The sequence below is a fragment of the Oncorhynchus kisutch genome, linkage group LG6, assembly GCF_002021735.2.
Source record: "Oncorhynchus kisutch isolate 150728-3 linkage group LG6, Okis_V2, whole genome shotgun sequence".
Classification (NCBI taxonomy): domain Eukaryota; kingdom Metazoa; phylum Chordata; class Actinopteri; order Salmoniformes; family Salmonidae; genus Oncorhynchus; species Oncorhynchus kisutch.
The window spans coordinates 42,750,034-42,773,195 of record NC_034179.2 but is presented as its reverse complement, the minus strand read 5'-3'; the positions used below and the strand labels follow the sequence as shown (position 1 = coordinate 42,773,195).

At 41.6% G+C, this 23,162-nt stretch overlaps 1 protein-coding gene across 2 annotated transcripts in view; it reads right to left on the bottom strand.

The window, feature by feature from the left end:
• The window catches only part of LOC109892870 (homeobox protein PKNOX2), an 88,257-nt gene that overhangs the window by 64,325 nt on the left and 770 nt on the right, over nt 1-23,162 (bottom strand). The window lies entirely within an intron of this gene.

Sequence of the window (23,162 nt, the reverse complement as noted above, 5' to 3'; positions counted from 1 at the left end):
TTTGCTCAATTTTTATTTTTTTTACAATTCACGTGGAGTACAGGTGTTTATTTTAGTTTCAGGCAAATATGTTTAGAGAAGATATAGCGTTAATGTAGGTAATGAATATTCACTAAATATCCTATAATCGTACACAGACTCAGTACACATTGGTATATTCCAGATGGACCTCTTTAAGATCCACAAACTCTCCTCTTTGGAAGAGGAAGGTCAAGGTGAGCAGGGTGGACCAAAGGACTCATTTCCCACAATCCCTTGCCAGCAATAGCCCCCAGCTGTTCAAAGCCTGCAATAACAGCTGCTCAGAGGTTTAGTGCTTCATGTTACTATGACAACAGTGGACTGATTCATATGCACAGTCTCTCTGTTCTAATAACGAAAGTGACATTATGCCATAATTTAATTTCCATAAAACACAAGAAAGGCGAGCAAGGTTTTTCTACACAAAGATGCAGGGCATGAAGAAGCAAATTCATTTTGGATTCATTTTGGAGTTCTGTAGCACATGCACCCAAACTCAAAAACCTGTTCCCCACAAACTTCACACCCCACACTTGCAATAAACACCAAACAGAATGTAACTGTATCTATAGAACTAACAAAATATAAAATCCTTACAGTGGTTTCCACACACACACACAATGGGACCTAAATATTATGTCATGCCCTACAGCTGTACAGAATATCACACAGATCACTGTCAAACAGGATGTACAACAATGATACAATTGTCTTTCCACTGGCCAAACAGGAAGTGAGGTCATTTGGCCATCTTCACTGAGGATTTCTATAGGGTGCTGATGCTATAAGAAATGCAGAATAGTACTTCCACATTTACAGTATAAAGCCTATAGATGACATAAACAATTAAACTCTTTCAACTGTCTTTTATAAAAAGCTATTATACCAATATGTCTCTACCACTTTTCAGAAGGTAATATAGCACTACTATTTATTTGGTCATTATTTCAGGGATGGAACTTATTTAGGTCACAATAAATAGCAATAATCAAGAATTTTGACATAAGACCAACCCTTACCATCACAGACACAGGTTATTTTGAAACACGCACTATGTTTTTTATTTATTTATTTCACCTTTATTTAACCAGGTAGGCTGGTTGAGAGTTCTCATTTACAACTGCGACCTGGCCAAGATAAAGCATAGCAGTGTGAACAGACAACAACACAGAGTTACACATGGAGTAAACAATAAAAAAGTCAATAACACAGTAGAAAAAAGAAAAAAAAGAGTCTATATACATTGTGTGCAAAAGGCATGAGGAGGTAGGCGAATAATTACAATTTTGCAGATTAACACTGGAGTGATAAATGATCAGATGGTCATGTGCAGGTAGAGATACTGGTGTGCAAAAGAGCAGAAAAGTAAATAAATAAAAACAGTATGGTGATGAGGTAGGTAAAATGGGTGGGCTATTTACCGATGGACTATGTACAGCTGCAGCGATCGGTTAGCTGCTCAGATAGCAGATGTTTAAAGTTGGTGAGGGAGATAAAAGTCTCCAACTTCAGGGATTTTTGCAATTCGTTCCAGTCACAGGCAGCAGAGAACTGGAAGGAAAGGCAGCCAAATGAGGTGTTGGCTTTAGGGATGATCAGTGAGATACACCTGCTGGAGCGCGTGCTACGGGTGGGTGTTGCCATCGTGAACAGTGAACTGAGATAAGGTGGAGCTTTACCTAGCATGGACTTGTAGATGACCTGGAGCCAGTGGGTCTGGCGATGAATATGTAGCGAGGACCAGCCGACTAGAGCATACAGGTCGCAGTGGTGGGTGGTATAAGGTGCTTTAGTAACAAATGGATGGCACTGTGATAAACTGCATCCAGTTTGCTGAGTAGAGTATTGGAAGCTATTTTGTAGATGACATCACCGAAGGAGGATCGGTAGGATAGTCAGTTTTACTAGGGTAAGTTTGGCGGTGTGAATGAAGGAGGCTTTGCGTAATAGAAAGCAGACTCTAGATTTGATTTTAGATTGGAGATGTTTGATATGAGTCTGGAAGGAGAGTTTACAGTCTAGCCAGACACCTAGGTACTTATAGATGTCCACATATTCTAGGTCGGAACCATCCAGGGTGGTGATGCTAGTCGGGCGTGCGGGTGCAGGCAGTGAACGGTTGAAAAGCATGCCTTTGGTTTTACTAGCGTTTAAAAGCAGTTGGCATTGAAGCTCGTTTGGAGGTTAGATAGCACAGTGTCCAAGGAAGGTCCAGAAGTATACAGAATGGTGTCGTCTGCGTAGAGGTGGGTCAGGGAATCGCCCGCAGCAAGAGCAACATCATTGATATATACAGAGAAAAGAGTCGGCCCGAGAATTGAACCCTGTGGCACCCCCATAGAGACTGCCAGAGGACCGGACAACATGCCCTCCGATTTGACACACTGAACTCTGTCTGCAAAGTAGTTGGTGAACCAGGCAAGGCAGTCATTAGAAAAACCGAGGCTACTGAGTCTGCACTTAACATTGGGAACAGCACAGAATACATTTGCATGTGTTTAGGAGTCATTCTAAGCTCAATATTGGGGACTATTACTAGGTCAGTACGACTAAGGCTTTGTTGTTTAAGGATAAGAACTATAGAATTCCAGGGAGCTTTGGATGACAATGGTAGGTATTCCCATGGGGGTAACAGTACACTCCTTGGCATCACGAGGGGTTTACCCCAACGTTTAATGAGCAAGCAGCTAATAATAGGCAGATGTGGCAGACAAAGCACAGGACACACACATAATATACACACACCGCACGACACCATATCCACCCTTAAATGCACACACAAAACAATAAACACATGTGTATACAAACACACACAGACACTGATCCATATACAGTTGCTAGGGAAAGTCTACACAACCCTTGCAGTCTTCACATTTTGCTGCCTTAAAATTACATCTAAAAGGGATCACATTAGATTTTTTTCCCCTACCTATCTTCACAACCTATTTCACATTTTCAAAGTGAAAGAAAACTAATATAAAATGTTTCAAATGAATAAAAAATATACATTTGTATGTCTTTACACCCCAGAGTTAAAACTTGGTGGAAGCTCCTTTGGCAGCCATTACAGCTATGAATAATTTTGAAAAAGATTCTACCAACCTATCACAACTCTTAAGGGCCCCTACAATTGATGGACTGCAATATTCAAACCGTGTCTCTGATTTTCAAGCAAATTTAAGTCAGGACTGAGACTGGACCACACATGACTACTCTTGGAAAGCCATTCTGGTGTGCCTTTGGCATTAAAATGTGTGTAAATGTCCCACTGAAAAGGTCCAACTTTACCCCAGGGTTAGGTTTTCAGAAGACTGAGGCAGCTTTTCCTCTAAGGTTTTACCTGGGCTTTGTTCCTTTCATATTTATTTTGATCCTGGCAAATTCCACAACAAAACTTGAAAATACAGAGGATCAATAACATTGCATTCACTCCACATAACTAGACAATGTTTGAATATTGCTGTCCATCATTGATTCCCAACAAAATGTACTGCGCTTGAGCCATTTTGACAAAAACAATGGATATATGTTGCCCTAAGAGTTTTGCAAAGTTTGTTGAATCGTATTCAAAATGATTCACAGCTGTAATGGCTGCCAAAGGTGCTTCCACCAAGTATTAACTCTGGGGTGTGACGACATATACAATCAAGACATCTTTGTTTTAAAAAAAATATTAATGTGGAACATTTTCTATAATATTTTTTTTTACGTTGAAAGCAAGCTGTGCAAGTGGTGTGTAGACTTTCACTCAGCACTATCCACTATCTGTACTTTATATCTACAAACAAATGCGAGTGAACACCAAACAACACATACTGCACCAGTCAAAAGTTTGGACACACCTATTCATTCAAGGGTTTTTCTTTATTTTTACCATTTTCTACATTGTAGAATAATAGTGAAGACATCAAAACTATTAAATAAGACATATGGAATCATGTAGTAACCCAACAAGTTTTAAACAAAGTCTTCAAAGTTACCACCCTTTTCCTTGATGACAGCTTTGAACACTCTTGACATTCTCTCAACCAGCTTCATGAGGAATGCTTTTCCAACAGTCTTGCCAGAGTTCCTACATATGCCGAGCACTTGTTGGCTGGTTTTCCTTCACTCTGTGGTCCAACTCAGCCCAAACCCTCTCAATTGAGTTGAGGTCATTGTGGCAGCCAGGTCATCTGATACAGCACTCCATCACTCTCCTTGATCAAATAGCCCTTACACAGCCTGGAGGTGTGTTTTGAGTCATTGTCCTGTTGAAAAACAAATTACCCCAAAGCACAAACCAGATGGGATGGCGTATCGCTGCAGAATGCTGTGGTAGCCATGCTGGTTAAGTGTGCCTTGAATTCTAAATAAATCACAGACAGTGTCACCAGCAAAGCACCCCCACACCATCACACCTCCTACTACATGCTTCACGGTGGGAACCACACACACAGAGATAATCCGTTCATCTACTCTGCGTCTCACAAAGACCAAAAATCTCTCATTTGTACTCATCAGACAAAAGGACAGATTTCCATCGGTATATGTTTCTTGACCCAAGCAAGTCTCTTATTCGTTTTGGTGTAATTTAGCAGTGGTTTCTTTGCAGCAATTCGACTATACTAAAGTGTTAGCAAATTGATATCCGTATTTTCAATGGTGCATGTGCAGATGTAGAGGGTAAAGCAAAAGGGGTCGGGATGAACCATTTGAAAGTCAAGTTGAAGAGATGTGAGCTTTGGGGTGTGGTCACTGGTCAGTCAGTTTGGCATAATGCAGCGCAACTGTAAATGACTTCCATTCTATAATTTCTAAATGATTTGCCTCTAAATAATTTACTGTTATATTACATATGAGGATAACTAAATCATTCCTCAATCTAGTGTTTAGAAATACTGTTTACACTAGCCATAACTAAGGCCTTTTGGCTAATAAAACAAAACAACTTGACCCTTTAGTCCCAGATGATACATGTCCATTTTACAATCTGTGTCAATCCTATTTCATGACATGAAAATGCTATTAAAATGCCACATGATATAACATGTCCTAAGGCATCTATGCAGTTTATTCTATTCCATCACTCCCTCCCCAATGTAATAAAACTGAAGGAGCTCACTTGCTACCGCACATAACTCGTATGATCTGAACCATGCTCCTCGGCCCCCATGGGCCTTGTTGGGTCGGCCTCTTATGCATCATATGCTCTTTCGCTCACACTGGAGCTGAGCACCAGAACAACCTGGCTCCCGGCCAGCCAGCCCAGGCCCTAGCCCCAGTCCCTCAGCCTCCGCTCTATAGAGGTAGCACCAGCCCCAGCACTAGAACGTAGCTCCCAGACCCATCCCCATCCCAATAGCCCCCAGACCCATCCCAATCCCAATAGCCCCAGTCCAATGAGCCCTATCCTCAGCCCCATAGTCCCAGCCCAATAGCCCCAGCCCAATCCCTAGTCCTAGTCCCAGCTCCAACCTGTCAGCCCAGCCCAGGCCAATCAACACTTCCCCCTGCTCAGACATCTAAAGACAAGCTTCCTGTCTAAGGACTATGGGAATGAGATCTGGTGAGTGCGGGGGGGGGGGGGGGGGGCTGAGGGAGAGGAAAGGATGGATAGGGTTAACAGAGGGGAAAAGACTGAGGCACTGAGCTTTCAGCAGATTCCTCAGGCTTGGGGATGGATTGGGTGGATGGTGGACGGACCCACCTGTAGAGCACAGTAGGCTGGCTGATCTAATGCACGTAGGGGGACACTAAAACGATCTTCCCCTGGTGGAGTCTTCCCTCTTTTCGGAGGGTCAGAGATAGACATGCCTGTTTCATATTCCTTCATTGGGACTCTGATGAGCCCACAATTTCTCCCAGAAGTTCATTTGTTGTCACTCTGTCTAGCAGAAGGGAGCGCGAGCGGAGGGAAGAGGGAACATAATGAACTTGGCAGAAGAAGGGCAAGATCCTGAAAAGTCAAGACAGTGCGGAATTCCCCGTCAGTGTCTGAAATCAGGCTTGCTGGCTGACCTTTAGCCTGTTTTTTCCTCTCTCTCTCTCTCTCTCTCTCTCTCTCTCACACTCTCTCTCTCTCTCTCTCTCTCTCTTCTAGTGGAAAATAAAAGGTTAACCCTTTCTGAGGCACATTGCAATCGGGGGGTTCGCCAGGCAGAATATGTACAGAATAGATGTGTGTGCATAATCTAGTTAATCCATTTTCTATGCAAGACGTGCATGCATGATCTAGCCAACTTCACCAGTTTTCTCCATCTGAATATTCTGTTTAGATGCAGTTCTTGAAGTGGGTTGATAAGGTGTTGATACTCTTTCATTTTTCTGTACAGGGGTCAATATTTTAGGATGAATATTTTATAAGAGATGCTGGTACTCAAGCAGTAGAAACTTTGAGGTGCCGACTCAATATTTCAAACTCTGGGTAGATGTATCATGAATGTGCTTGTCTGTTTGTTTCTGAGGACATGATGTATTTAAGAGAGCAGGGAAAGCTGAGAGGTGCGCTGCAATCTGTATTAAATGTCTATAACAGTTTATAAATACTACCACAGCAGGGCGTCAGTGGAACCAGGGACAGCAGCCAGCCTGTTAAATGGCTGTTACACACACACACACACACACGCACACACACCCACACACACACGCACACGCACACACACACACGCACACACACACCAGGGGACTCAAGATGGTACAAGTGATCCTCCACCATTCTGCACTTTACTGGGGACATTTCACCTCCAGTAAAGCTGCACTGACAGACAGTTCCACAGCTCCATCTAAGCACTGGTCTCGGATCAGTTTTATTTTCCCAGTTACCTAAACATACCCATTACTATTAAACAAATACACCTGACCCCAGATCAGCACTCAGAGGCTACAATGTCCATTTACACCATACTGACCCTGGACGGCCGAACCCATGGAGAGGGCCAGGTACTCACCACAGAGAAGGGACCATGACCAGACAGACCCCGAGTACCAGATATAACTGCTGTCTGTGTGGAAAGGATTCTCTCCTCACCCTGCTAGACAGGGCCAGACTAAAGCATTTGGGGCCTCTCATTGGCTAGAATGTTCCCATCTGATCTCGCCTCCTGCCGCCGGCCTTTCACCATTGAGGGCATGGGGCAGTTTATTTTTTTGCTGTTTTATAGCTCATGTTTTGTTCAGATTTCCCCATTTGTGCAGTTTGAAAGCAAATGTTCTGCTATTCTACACATTTTGCTATGAGGCTGAGAGAAAATGTTGCAGTTTTAAAGGTAACTTCCTGCAATTCTACCTATTTTACTATCATATGCTATCTGGCGGCCCCCTGGAGGTCGGGGGTCCGGGGCACGTGCCCTGCGTGCCCGTCCAGTAATTTGGCCCTGCTGCTAGGCCTTGTCATTCTAGCACAGACATGGAAGCGGGCCACAGACACTCTAGCTGCTGTGTTCAGCCCCACACCAGTCGCTCTACACTACACAGCAGCTGTTTATATGTATCTTTTAGAACAGAGCTGTCATCAACCTTTTCAGGGACACCATTATAAAGTTATAGAAACGGGAGGGACTGAGGTCAAGTGGAAGATGGAAGTCGGGGGTTCACCACTAGGTGACATAACTGGTGTTCTCTAGTGCCACACAATGGCGCCTTTTTTTGAACCTGCCGTGGCTCCTTATAGGTGTCGTGTTTCAACTCTGACCGTACGATGGTTGGGGAAGCAGGTTGATTGGTTGGTCACTGTCTTTAGAATGATATGGTGGCAGAGACTGGCGGTTATGTGGTTATGACTCTGGTAAACTCACTGGATCAGCCAATGGCATTATGTTAACGTTCTGACGTGACTAGTCTCTTGTGACAGACAAATTGTAAGGACCAACGCCGGAGATGAGAATCAGGTACGGGAAGTCAACATTTAATCAGGCAACAGACAAAGACCAAGACAAGAACAGCGTCAGCACACGGGTACAAAACGACAAGCAACAATGAATGCTGAAGCAGTGAAAAGTTGTGGGGAACCAGACAGATATAGGCGAGGAAATGACAGAGGTGATTGAGTCCAGGTGATGTGCGTGATGGGTGGAAGGCAGGTGTGCGTAATGATGGTGGCAGGAGTGCGTAATGCAGGTGCGCCTGGTGCCTTCTAGCGCCAAGGATGGGGAGCGGGAGCAGGCATGACAGAAATTAAATATTTTGACAGAATAGATTTGGTTCTGGGTGTTTAGATGATGACATGACAGACCCGTACAGGGCCATGTTGGTCTAAACTCTCCAATCAAAGGTGATAAATGTATTTTGTTACAGTGAGTTGGTGGTGGAGCAGGTTGCAGATAGGTTATAAACAGGTTGCAGTGGGGTTATAAATACACTGTATGTATACATGGTCTCTTATGGCCATTGAAAAGGTATATAGTTGCTCAACAAAGCAGCCAGCAAAAACCTCCACAGTCATCTGGTTATCAGTGTTTTTTGTACTATTCATTGGGGAAAAGCAGGGTTGGGGTCAATTCGATTTAAAGGCTGTCAGTTCATGAAGTGATTTGAATACAATATTCTGAATTGGAAAAATATTGAAATACATACCTTATACTTTTCAGTTTGTTGTGAAGTAATTCGAAATCAATGCATTTTTTTCAATTTATTGAATTGTAATTTCAGTTTACTTTCTGAATTGACTGCCTGTAATTGTAATTGCCCCAAACCCCGGGGAAAATAGACAATTTACCACAATAGAGGGTGAAAAACATGTCTGGACTCTGTTTATTCCTGTACAGGATTAATCCAGTCATTCATGACAAGATGAGGACAGTGCAGAGAGATCAAACAGTAGCTTCAATTCTGTTGACGAAAGCTGTTATCAGCAGCTCCAAAATCCCAAAATGTATTGGTCTGACAGACCTCTACAGAGAACTGTACACTTCCTTCCTAAAAACACGAACATGTCTGCTTTAAAAAGTCAGTTTAGTGTTAAGCCACTGGGCCTTAACTTGGAAAGAAGTTCCAAACCTGTATCAAAACCATACAGTTCTTTGCATCGCAACTTCCACAGGCCAGAGCGGAGCTATCAATACATAAAAGATCAAAAGACTCTTTCCTTGTGAATGGAGTGTAGCACATCTGTGATTTAAATCGACTAAGATCTATCTACCAGAAACAAGAATTAAATCATGTCTATCGCTACTTATGCTCTCTGCAGTATTTCTTTAGCATCTTTTTGTATTTGCTGGATCTTCCAAAAAGAAGAAAGTGTAGAGAAAGAAAAAGGTATGATGAAAGACATTGCTATTTAACTGTGTTAAATTTGGATCAGTAACTCTCACTTTTCAGGGACAGCGGGAACAATAGGATCATTAGAAAAGCAAAGCTCATATCGCAGCACATATCCTAACATATTAATTACCCGGCACACAGTTTGAGTCTGTTTATTATGCATGAAATAATCTAATGTGATGACTGCAATAATTATGTGCACACATAATAAGACAAAAGAGTGGTAACAAATTATAGACAAACGATACCAAATGGGATTAGCAGTTGTAGTGAAGAAATGCTCAATGAAAGACTAGGTTGAAAATGAGTACTCCCTCCAAACACTGAACATTAGCTACGATTCCCAATAAGTTGTAGTTAGGGGTTTTGCTAACATTAGGATGACCACATCAGAAAAATGTTTAAAATGAAATATCCTTGGAATGTTCTAACATTCACTAAAATGTTATACACAAAATCTGTAACAATCACCACAGAACATTCCTCAAATGTTCTCATTAAGTTTCTAGGTAATGTAATAACACAATGTACCAGCAATGTTTTCCCATCATAACAAACTTGGCTCTGTGAACATTATAGGAATGTCCTGTGCAACCAAACTTAAACATTGTATGAATGTCATCACAACTAAGCATATTACGTGTTTTGGGAACCTATCTCTTGTAATGTACCCACACTGTTCCCACAACCGAATGAAATGTTTGAGAACCTATCTCTTGTCGAATTCCCAAAATGTTCCCACAACACAAAGAAACATTCTGGGAACGTTTAACGAGCAGATGAAATGTGTTCTGGGAACATTCTTGTAACATTGGGTGAATGTTTTTTTGCACCCTAAAAGAAACTTTGTAGAATCATCTGCACAACTGGACAGTTTTAATGTTTTGGGAACACACAGTATATTTTGTGATATCCCCACAATGTTCTCACCAGACTGTTCCGACAACCTAATGAACAATTCTGGGAACCTTTAAAGATAGGATTAAATGTGTTCTAGAAAAGTTCTTGCAACATCAGGGGAATGTTTTTTGCACCCTAAAAGAAACATAGTAAAATCCTCTGCACAACTAGACAGTTTTGGAGTACTGGGAACATATCTTTTGTGATGTCCCAACAATGCTCCCACCAGACTGTTTCCACAAACTGGAAACATTCTGGGAATCTTTAAAAAAAACAAATTAAATGCGTTCTAGGAACATCAGGCAATTTTTTTATACAAACATTCTGTAATCATCAACACAACTGGAACGTTTTTGTGTTATGAGAACATTTGCCGCAACCTAATAAATGTTCTGGGAACTTTCATAAAACCAATTTTGTTTTTCTGGGCTGTCTCTACATAATACTATAGATAATGGACTACCAAGCCTGAATTAACGTCTAGAAAATGTCTGTACAACGATACTCCACAGGGATGCTGGCCCATGTTGTCTCCAATGCTTCCCACAGTTGTGTCAATTTGTCTGGATGTCCTTTGGGTGGTGGACTATTCTTGATACACACAAGAAACTATTGAGCATGAAAAAAGCCAGCAGCATCGCAGTTCTTGACACACTCAAACCGGTGCGCCTGCCTACAACCATACCCCGTTCAAAGGCTCTTAAATCACCCACTGAATGGCACACATACACAATCCATGTCTCAATTGTTTCAAAGTTCTTAAAAGATCCTTCTTTAACCTGTCTCCTCCCCCTCATCTACAATTATTGTGGTCCTGTATGGCTCAGTTAGTAGAGCATGGTGCTTGTGCATGGCGCTTGCACCACTAGGGTTGTGGGTTTGTTTCCTGGGGCCACCCATATGTAAAATTACTGTAAGTTGCTTTGGATAAAAGCGTCTACTAAATGGCATTTATTATTATTATATTACTGATTGAAGTGGATTTAACAAAAGACGTCAATAAGGGATCATAGATTTCACCTGGTCAGTCTATTTTATGGAGCAGGCATTCTTAATGCTTTGTACAGTCAGTGTATATGTAACATTGGGCTTTAAAGGGTTCATTTATTACTATAAAGCAACCCTGATAAGATGTTTTGATTTTGGTATTTAAAGACAATAGTAAATGTCTATTCATTTTAACATGAAATAGTTCATTTTATTGTATGTTGATAATTACAGAATAATTGGAAAATAGGAACTGGGCCATTGTTTTAAGACACATAAAGACTGAGTGGAATCAAAAGTGTTCTCTTTATCTCTTGGTACAATGGGTAACATGTACAATGAAACTACTAGCATCCTTTTGTCGCTAATTGCTCTGTGTGCAGATTCCTTTAGAGTCTGATATGATAATCCCAAGAACACACACTACTTCCCAGAGCCTCTGCATCCACTTGATAAATCTGCCATGTTCTTGTTTACAATGTGACTTGAAAGGCAACAACTTGATGCCCTGGGCCCCTCAAACGTAACAAATGTGAAAGGACATAAAATAAGAAGTGGCATGTGTTGTTTGGAAAAGCCAGTGGGAAGTTAGATGTGAGTTGAGTCATAAAAACGCAACCATTTCAGAACTGAAATGTGGTTAGCCTAAAACGTCTTACAAACACACATCTTTCATTCACAAAAGGTGTGCGTGTGTGTGTGTGCCACTGCGAATTCAAGGCATAAAAATTCCCACATCCGTACACAGTCATTTAATTTACCTTTGACTGCATTTAAGGTTTGGATTTCATATGAAATCCCTGACTTTACTACATTTCAAGCCCGAATGAAATTCCTGGACACAAAGTTCAATGGGATCTTCATAAACATGTCACTAAGCATTTCCTGTTGAGGAGTGAAAACCTGCACTGTGTAAAAGTTGCCCTTACACACAGATCTTAGATCAGCTTACCGTCCCAAAAGCCTAGCCTTATTCATTAGAGGTTATTGATGCAAAACTGACCTTAAATCAGCATTTAGGACCTACAGTACTTCATACTATTTCAAAGAAACCTTCTCCTTAATTACAAATCAACCCGGCCCCCTTGGGCTTCAGCCTTCCGGTGATAAAGGAGCAGGGTCTGACACATGGCTAGGGCTAAACATGATCTTCTTGCAGAAGCATTGAAAGAGCAGCAAGATTCAGACATTCCCAACCTATACTGCAGAGCAACTGGCCAAAACATTACATTTTCACTTTAGTCATGTCACAACAAACAGCAGATATGGCCGTCTGGATGAACTGTGCACTTTCCAAGTTGACAGCTTATCAATTTTGGTTTTAAAAATCCTCAAAGACCGTTAAAGTAATTTGAGGAACTCGGGCTCCCCCGAGTGGTGCAGAGGTCTAAGGCACTGCATCTTGGTGCTAGAGGTGTCACTACAGACCCTGGTTCGATCCCGGGCTGTATCACAACTGTCACAGAGTCACATAGGGCGCAGAATTGGCCCAGCGTCATCCAGGTTAGGGGATGATTTGGCTGGGGTAGGCCATCATTGTAAAATAAGAATTATTTCTTAACTGACTTACTTAGTTAAATAAAGGTTAATAAAATAAAGGAAAACTGTAGCCAGCAGTTATCTGATGATGCATTTCTCCAACCTATACAGTAAACAAATGTTAGTTATTGCAGAAAGAGACACACCTTCAAAGGGTATTAACATCTCTGTTTTAAGATTACGTAACATCATGGGAAAAGGTACACAAACTTCACGTTATACATCAGTATATTTCAGATACTTAAAGGTTGAACAATATGTCAAATAAGGATAGTATCAACTATCAAGTGTAGTGAAAGTCTACACACTCATTGTACTCGTCACATTTTTCTGCCTTAAAAATGGATTCAAATATGTTTTTTTCCTCCACCTTTTCAAAGTGAAAGAAAAAATTTCTTCATACCTCACAGTTAATACTTTTGGCTGAAATTACTGCTGTAAATCATTTTGAATAAGATTCTACCATATTTTGCCTGTGCTTATCTCCATTCTGTTTCTTTTATCCTGAAGTCTTTAACGATTACAAGCAGATCCAAAACATGATGCAGCCACAACTATGCTTGAAAATCTGGAGGGTGGTACTCAGTAATGTGTTGTTCTCGCAGGTCAGGGTTTCTTCCTGGAGTGTACTACCTGTGGTTGCCACTGGAGAGCACCCGTGGGTTTCCTCTAGTATCCAGGTGACCCTGATTGGGCTAATTGGGATCAACTGCTGGATGACTATTTAGGTTCCTCTGCGGACTGGGCCAGTTGCTCAGGTCTCATGTTTTGTTCAGTGTTCTCGTGTGCCCTTGCTTTGTTGTTTTGCTATGAAGACCTTAAGTAAATATTCTGGATTTACCCTTAACTCTGCCTGCTATGGTTCTCTGTGCCTGGGTCCAAGTTTGCACTAGCACTATTGTCACAGTAGACCTGAGCTGCAAAATGGACCCAGCAGAGATTCTTCAATCGTCCGAGGGACACTCCAAGCTCCACCACTTACGGTCGGCTCTCACTAACCATGGAACAGTGATTGGTCGCCAGGAGGCACGGCTGAAGACTTTGTCGGAGGATTTAGAAATTCTTGTGTTCACTCTGTAGACGCGACAGACGGGAGCAACTGCTGCTGCACCTGTGGCGGTTTCTAACCCTCCACTTCCTACCAACCCATCATCCTCCTCCCCTCGGGAGCCTCATCTCTCATCACCGGAGCGCTATGAGGGGCATCCTGGGAGGTGTCGTGGGTTCCTGCTCCAATGTTCGCTGGTCTTCGAGCTACAGGCATCAACGTTTCCCACCAAGCGTTCCAGAGTGGCATACGTCATCTGCTTGCTCTCAGGACGGGCTCTGGCCTGGGCCATGGCCATCTGGGAGCAGCAATCAGACATTTGTTTCAATTGGCAAAGCTTCACCCAGGAGATGAGGAGGGTTTTTGATCACCCCATCAGTGGCAGAAATGCTACTCAAAGACAGGGCAGCTGGAGCGTAGCTGATTACGCCATTGACTTTCGGACGCTCGCCGCTGAGAGCGGTTGGAATATACAGGCACTTCACTCAGTCTTTCTGAACGGACTCAGCGAGGATCTCAAGAATGAACTGGCTTCCCGGGACAACCCTGACACTCTGGAAGAGCTTATCGTTCTGGCCATCCGGATTGACAACCGGCTTCGGGAACATCGTCATGAGAGGACGGAGGGGTCCTGAGTTGGTTCCAGTGTTTCGGGCCATGCTGAGGGAGTCGACTCTTCACTGCCGTATGCTGGGCCTGCTTGTCCTGTACCCCTTCAGGGTTCTCAATTCGGCTATGGTCCTCCTTCATATCCTTCAGAGGAGCCGATGCAATTGGGAGGCACCAGACTTTCCGCTCTGGAGAGTCAGATACAGTCTCCTGCGGCCAATACGGTACGCACCTTGCTTCTGGACAACCTGTGGTGGGACAAGGAACAGTTGGATATTCCAGCTTTCAAAGACTAGGGCTACTGACTGTTTTCTGAATTGCACATTAGCTCGCCAACAAAGGCTGCCACTCACTAAGCTGCACACTCCGTTGTCAGTCACTGCACTGGATGGTCTAGCAACTCACCATGCCTATCGAACTACGAGTTCTGGTTGACCATGTGGAGCTTATCCAGTTACATCTGGTGGACTCTCCTGAGCTTCCCCTGGGTCTTGGTCATCTGTGGCTTTCCACCCATAATCCTCAAATTGACTGGCCTTTGGGAAGAGTTCTGGGATGGAATCCTTCATGCCAGTTCACCTGCCAGCAACTCTCTCCTAACCTTTCCGGTCCTGCTTGTCTGGAGACATCCGATCCTCCTGTTCTGCTGGCTGGGAATGACAAGCCCGATCTTTCCCGCGTACCTTGGGATTATTGGGATTTGGATCAGGTCTTCAGCAAACAAATGGCCAGAAAACTACCTCCTCACAGGCCCTACGATTGTGCCATTGACCTGTCCGGCACCACTCCACAGAGAGGAGGGCTGTATTCTCTCTCAGGTCCAGAGACTGCAGCCATGAACAGTTGTATTGAAGAGGTGCTGGCGGCAGATTATATTTGGCCATCCACTTCACCTGCAGTTGCAGATTTTTTCTTTGTTGGGAAGAAGGATGGGGGATATCGCCCCTGTATCGATTACTGGGGTTTAAATAACATTACAACCAAGAACCGTATCCAGGTGACCCTGATTGGGCTTATTGGGATCAACTGCTGGATGGTTATTTAGGTTCCTCTGTGGACTGGGACAGTTGCTCAGGTCTCATGTTTTGTTCAGTGTTCTCGTGTGCCTTTGCTGTGTTGTTTTGCTATGAAGACCTTAAGTAAATATTCTGGATTTACTCTTACCTCTGCCTGCTGTGTTTCTCTGCACCTGTACCAAGTTTGTACTAGCACTATTGTCCCAGTTGTATCGGATTTGCAAATGTTTTGAAATATTTGTATTCTGTACTCTGTCAATTAGAATAGTATTGTGGAGTAACTACAATGTTGTTGATCCATTTTGTTGATCCATCCTCAGTTTTCTCCTATCACAGCCATTACACTATGTAACTGTTTTAAAGTCAACATTGGCCTCATGATGAAATCTCTGAAATGTTTCCTTTCTCTCTGGTTAGGAAGGACGCCTGTATCTTTGTAGTGACTGGGTGAATTGATACACCCTCCAAAGTGTAATTAATAACTTCACCATGCTCAAAAGGATATTCAATATCTGTATATTTTTACCCATCTACCAATAGGTGCCCTTCTTTGCGAGGCATTGGAAAGCCTACAGTGCCTAGTCTTTGTGGTTGAATCTGCGTTTGAAATTCACTGTTCGGTTCAGGGGCATTACAGGTGGTTGAATCTGCGTTTGAAATTCACTGTTCGGTTCAGGGGCATTACAGATAATTGTATGTGTGGGGTACAGGGATGAGCTAGTCATTCAAAAATCATGTTAAACCCTATTATTGAACACAGTGAGTCCATGCAACTGATTGTGTCTTGTTAAGCAATATTTTACTCCTGAAATATTTAGGCTTTCCATGACAAAGGGGTTGACTACTTATTGACTCAAGACATTTCAGCTTTTCATTTTAAATGAATTTGTATTTTTTTTTTTTTTAAGAAACATAATTCCACTTTGACATTATGGAATATTGGGTTTAGGCCAGCGACCCAAATCTCAATTTATTCCATTTTAAATGCAGGCTGCAACACAACAAAATGTGTAAAAAGTCAAGGGGGGTGAAGACTTTCAGAAGGCACTGTATATCCATTGTTTTTGTCAAAAGTGCTGAAGATCATTAAATTTGGTTGGCAATCATTGATGGACAGCAATATTAAAACCAGGACTGAGTTAGATGTCAGATGAAAACCTGCCTCAGTCTTCTGAATACCTAACCCTGGGATATAGTTATATTTTTCAGTACAACAATAACACAATGTAATGCCAAAGACACACCAGAATGGCTTTCCAAGAGGTGTTGAGTGTTCCCGTGGGTCCAGTCTCAATACTAACTTTAAATCTGCTTGAGTTGAACATTGCTGTCCATAACAACATTTTATGAGCTGGTAATACAGTATGTCTCCCTAAGAGTTGTGCAGAGTTGGTAGAATCTTACTCAAAACAATGTACAGCTGTAATTGCTGCCAATGGGGCTTCCACCAAGTATTAACTTTGGGGTGTACAAGACATACACAAGACAGCTTTGTATTTTATCGTTATTCATTTCGAAAATGTTCTATACTTTTTCTTTCTCTTTGAAAATGTGAAGCAGGCTGTGTTGATCTGTTGGGAAAAAATCTAAATGAATCCTTTTTAGATAAAATTTTAAGGCTGCAAAATGTGATAGCTGTGCAAGGGGTGTACTTTCACTAGGCACTGTATATGTTTACAAGATGGATTTCGAGAATAGCTTACTTCCCTCCCTAAAATAGACTGAGTCAACGAGTTCAGCTTGCACAATGCACAGAACCATGGAATCATTGGCTCAAAATCTAGAAGAGGTAGCTATAGAGGGGCCTAATGTTTTTGCCTAGAACCCCTAAATCACCTATGTCAAAGCTGAGAGAAGCTGGAAGCTTTACAGTCTCCCTGCGGCCAAAATGCCTTAATGCATTATATTACAGTGATAAAATGGTACTCCTTAAAGTATTTTGGAGCGTCAAAGTCTAGTAAAACATAAGACATAACATTACCAGGGAGAAATGCACTTCCAGTAGTCGACGTTCATATAAAATCATTGCGCTTTTACAGTAAGGGGTTGGACACATTGAGGAAATCATTTGTGGTATTACCACTAAAACTCATTACAATAAATGATTCTGATGTCACCGTTTAAGCAATGCTTTCAGTCCATTGATGCAGTGCTTCTGCTATAACAAAGCCCATGAGAAAAACGTCCTTGATTTCCTATGTCAGACGTTGCATCTGACTTTTGATAATAAACCTCTATGGACCCCGTAGGGAGAACAAAAACAAGGTGCACAAATAGATTTGCAGGAAGGGAAACTTAAATATCAACTAATGTTAAAAAGCTAGGAGGTGGGGGTACAGAGGGAAAATGTTGTCCTCCAAACCAATGATATCCTGTAGAACAATGCTTTGAGAAATACACAGGAAATAGAAATGTCAGAAAGGAATGAGTGATGTCATTCCAGTAAACTGTGAAAGATGGCACTTTTTAGGACAAAATAGCACTAAAGCGATTGCATCCATTCAAAGGAGCTTTATACTGTTTTTCCAAGTACAGTCTACTACTGTATGGTGCCAATCATCAACATGAGGCAATGGACAAACCGGATTCCATCAAGACAATTTCAGAAGAAACTCCCTATTTTGGCACGTGGCTACAACCACTATGGAGAAACTCTCTCCATGTTGTCTGCGTCTCAGCCAACGTTTTGTAACACAACTGGTCGAAATTTCCAGCCAACTCGACAATGACACTTCACACCCCAAAACTAATTGAGGGAATATGAATGGTTGCTCTAGCTGTAGCTTGAACCTAAAGGGTATAAGATTTTTAAGCAACTTTAGGTTTTTCCATTTTTGCCCATACATTTATGTATTATTTGAGAACGGAGAACACAAATATGCAGCAGCCATAGCGGTTTTACCTCACCCTACTCAGCTGCTACTAGAATAAAATACATTCTGGATTTAGTGGCAGACTTCATATTTCTCTCTGTAAGGCTGTGTTAATTTATTAGAATTATCTGCATTCCACCAGAGATAAGAATCAAATAAGTTTCAGGTTTGCAGTCCTGTCTTTAAAACACAGGATAAATAATAAGCTGCTGTTAATTTATTTAACTTTTGATCCTTGAATAACAATAATCATTGCAGTCTAAATACAATGTTGATTTTGGTTTGAATAATAACAATAATAGCAACAATAATAACAATAATATTGTAAAGATGTTTACATTTACTTGAAATTAACTTTGTTTTGAATTGTATAATATAACATTGACTGTAATCTACCAAAATATAATTACCTCCGCTTCAGCTAAACACAATTAAAACATCAGCATTCTGTTTTGTGAGTTTTGTTTAGTTTCCAGAATGTCTTCCTGTTGCTACTTCATCATTCTAAAAAAGGGCAATAAAATCAAAGTGCTGATGCTAAAATCATTAGCAAATGACTAAAACCTTTGTTCAATGTTATTTTATGCTGTGCTGTTTTATAGTTATACAGATCTCCAACCATGAGGGTTGTCTGGACAACCTCTATAGAACCATATAGAGCTGGCCTAGTATTTGGTGATCTGTTGATTTTGGAAAGCATGTAATTAAAGTTATAGGGGAAAAAATCTGCTTGTTACTATTCAGCAGTAGTGGCTTTGGAAACATCCTCGAAAACATCTTGGAGAGTTCTAATGCATTTTCATGACCATGTCTATTTTCTGTCCTTCTGCAGACTGAGCAAGTTGCAGCAAAAGATCAGCCAATAGCACATGACACAAACAATATTGAGGATCGTTAAATACGCCCATCGCTCCTCTCTGAGCATAAATCAAGCAAATCCGTTTCCTCTCCGTGTCAGTCCCCGGTGACGGACTTAGAGTAAGAGCGATGCCCATGCTGCATTAGAGGGAGAATGGGGCGAGGGGTAAAGTATAAAAGCATGCAGGGTCCTCCTAACACTGAGCCATCGGAAAGCTAAAGCAGGCCTCGTCATTCCTCAGGAAAGCAATAGGGATCAAGTAGGCTTAGTGCCTGGCCGGTGAGGACCTCTGATGTAGGTGCCACAACATGCATCCCAACTGCTCGAGGTGTGCTGGTGTGCTTCACTTTTGAGGCCTGTGCTGCAGAGAAAAAGGCCCAACTTGTTGTGAGCTCCAAAGAGATATACTGTACCTACCCAGCAGACTAAGTCCTCATGAATTATACCAAACAACATGCATACTTTAGGGTCTCTCTCTTTCTATCGCTTCATCTGACTGCTAACAAAAAGATGAAATGAAATGGGCCTTTTCAGGGCCGGTTCCAGGCATAAGCGACATACGCGGTGTGATCAAAATAGGGGGGGGGGGGGGGCGCACACACACGACTGAGTCGGGGTTTCAACTTACTATTGAGAGTAAGAATAGTTGTTCGGAAGAATGTTCGGAATTTGGTTGTGCGTCAGCGTTTTTTCTCTTGTTATGTCAGTCACAGACAGTCACTCAATTATCGATGTTAGCTAACAATTTTTTTTATTGGTAGTTAGTCTTGCCAGCTATCTAAACTTGTAGTTATCATGGCCGAATGGGGGCCCAGATCTCCATGGGGCCCCCATTGATTTTGTTAGTCATTCTCACTCAGATATCATATTAACATGGCATAAGTCATTACAAAATGTGTAGAATTGCAGGAAATGTTATTTAAATCTACAAAACATTCTCTCTAACCCATGGCAAATAGAGTAGAATTGCAGGTTATTTTCTGTAAAACTGCAAATGTATTTTCTCTGACCAATGGGAAAATGAGTAGAATTGCATGAAATGTGTTATAAAATTGCAATGTTTCCTCTCCACCCTATGGCAAAATGTGTAGAACTGCAGAAAACTTGCTTTAAAACACTAAAGTATTTTGCCGCGGGATGGGGGTGCCCCAACCAAATCTCGCTTAGGGCCCCCAAAAGAGTAGAGCCGGCCCTGGGACTATTAGAACGAGACCTGAAATACATTGATGATATTCACAGAGAAAATTATGTATTTGTTACTTTGGCAATATGAAGGAGGTGGTATTAGGTGCTACGGCAAAGAAAGAGCAGCCATTTGCATATCGCTTAAATTTTCTCAAACGCTTTATGGCCATACATAAATGCACAAATTGGTTAATAACAGATGCTGTTCTTGCTCTGTTTATTTCATTCATTTAGTGAAACTGAATCACTTTATTAGTGATTATCCTCTAAAAGCTGCAGGAGAGCACAGCATCGCACCTAATAATGTAATTTACCCATAAACTGGGGAATGGGAATATGCAAATAATGTATGGGTGTTCGGTATCTGCAGTTTTGCCCCTGGGCTGCTTGTCCCATGACACAAATCATCAATTAGGATCCCAGCAGGGCTTTGGAGCATCTAAATCGTGTGTGTGTGTGTGTGTGTGTGTGTGTGTGTGTGTGTGTGTGTGTGTGTGTGTGTGTGTGTGTGTGAACAGCTTCAATGTGTCTGTAAATTTATTGGAGGGATGCAACACCTTTCTTCCACGTAAAATTCCATAATTTGGTGTTTTGTTGATGGTGGTGGTAAACGCTGTCTCAGGCTCCGCTCCAGAATCTCCCATAAGTGTTAAATTGGGTTGAGATCTGGTCACTGATCTCCATGGCATATGGTTTACATCATGCTCATCAAACCATTCAGTTACCAGTCGTGCCCTGTGGATGGGGGCATTGTCCTCCTATGGAGGCATACCCATGGTAGCCAAAATAATGGCCTGCCCAGCATTTTTATACATGACCCTAAGCATGATGGGATGTTAATTGCTTCATTAACTCAGGAATCACACCTGTGTGGAAGCACCTGCTTTCAATATACTTTGTATCCCTTATTTACTCAAGTGTTTCCATTATTTTGGCAGTTATCTTTACAGCGCATATATTATATGCCATGTCTACAATTACTTGGCATGTACATTAATTAATTTCTAACACCATTAAAAAAATAAGATGCAGATACAGATAGTTGGGAGGGGGACTGATGGCAACCTCAGTTGCAGGATGGGATGGGAAGGGATGGGAGGTATGTTTTCTTCAGGTGTGGGGAGGGGGGCTTCTGGGTTGGATGGAAAGGGGGATACGGCGGGTGGATGGCGACTGAGAGGGGGGGGGGGGGGGGTTGGGGTTATCTTTGTATACATTTTTTGTATTGTTTTTTTGTACCTGTAAACCACCCTCTGAAAAAAAAGACAAAACATAACAAATTGTTTATATCAGATGCAGGGTTTTACGAAAAGAATGCCTTAACTACTTTGACTAAATGAAATAATAACAGATGTCCAAACATTGCAAATGGATACATATTGAACTCATTAGTATGGCATGACATGATAGTGAATCAGAACTCCCTATGCCTTTTTATACATTGAAATTTCGTGAGGGAAAGACAAAAAAGCTTAACTCTTTATAATCTACATGGCAATAAATTGAGGATACACGACTGAAGTGAATTCCAAATTATGTGGCAAAACTTTGAGTGTGTTCTTGTCAAATGCCTAGCCCACTAAAAGCCCAATTCTGGAACAAACAAGTCATCTAAAATAGAAAGTAGCGACTGGGCAATGAATCGTGCCACACAAAGAGAGCCAATGTTCAGTCTGGAGAGGTCTTGCATGGTATGCCTCAGGTTTGAAAAGCAAACATTGGAGTCACTGTGATGCTGACAGCCACAAGCCATTCACTTTAGACAAATCACCCTCTGTATCCCTATTTAAAATATAGAAATAATAAAGTGCCAAACTGAATCTATTTTTGATAGACATGGATTACATGCTGACAAGGGCAATGACATGTATATTACAGTACATTATATTACGCAATTTCAGATTAATGCAATGAAGTACCTTGTGATTGTTTTCAATTAAAATAGTAAAAAATTAACAAAAATAGCTTCTTATCAAAGAGCAATTTCTCAAGCAAGAATTTTGCTAAGACTGTCTGGGAGTTGTCTGAGTGGAGAGGGGAAAACTGAAAACTTGCTGTTATTGGCAGAGAGGTTTGCACCGCTCTTTCTTATTGGTCTATTAACTTTACAGCATGCCGATGTCACCAGGCAGGCAAAAATTCCATCCCACCAAAACAGGCTGAAATTTCAGGCCATCTTTTCAAACAGCTCTTACATTAAAAGGGCACAGTACTATTACAACCTCATAGTGTGGAAACATCTATAGAAAACACAGGTATAGAAAATAGAAAAACAAGTTTTTTTATTGCACTGGACCTTTAAAAACGTTTTGCCATGCTCAGGCTATTACAAGATTTGACTGACAAATCATTACCAGTCTACCTGCTTAACTATGGCATTTGTATTTTAGACCAATTACGAATGATTAGGCTACAAAGACTGACTAGCATCCCACTGGGCACACGCTGGTTTAATCAACATTACTTCCACTTCATTTCAATGAAATTACGTTGAAACAACTTGGAATAGACATTGAAGTGATGTCTGTACCCAGTGGGATAAAGCTTAACCACCATATGTGCCATAAATGCAAAATAATGCACCCCAATGGTCTTCACTGAAATATACTTTTAATGTAGCCCATTTGACACACATAAACCATTTTGTTGACATCCTTTCATACACTTATATTTCTTTCACATACATTAGCAACTGTGGATTTTGTATAGCCTGTAAGTGGTGCAAAACAGCACAGTATAACCTAAAGTTAGTCGTAGACTATTACTTTACCTAACATAGTCTGACAGCAAAGCGTTTGTTTGCCTTAAACAAGAGGACACATTAGTTCCACCTATAGCCTATCAATAACAAAACGCTTATGAAAAGGATAAGACCGGATACAATG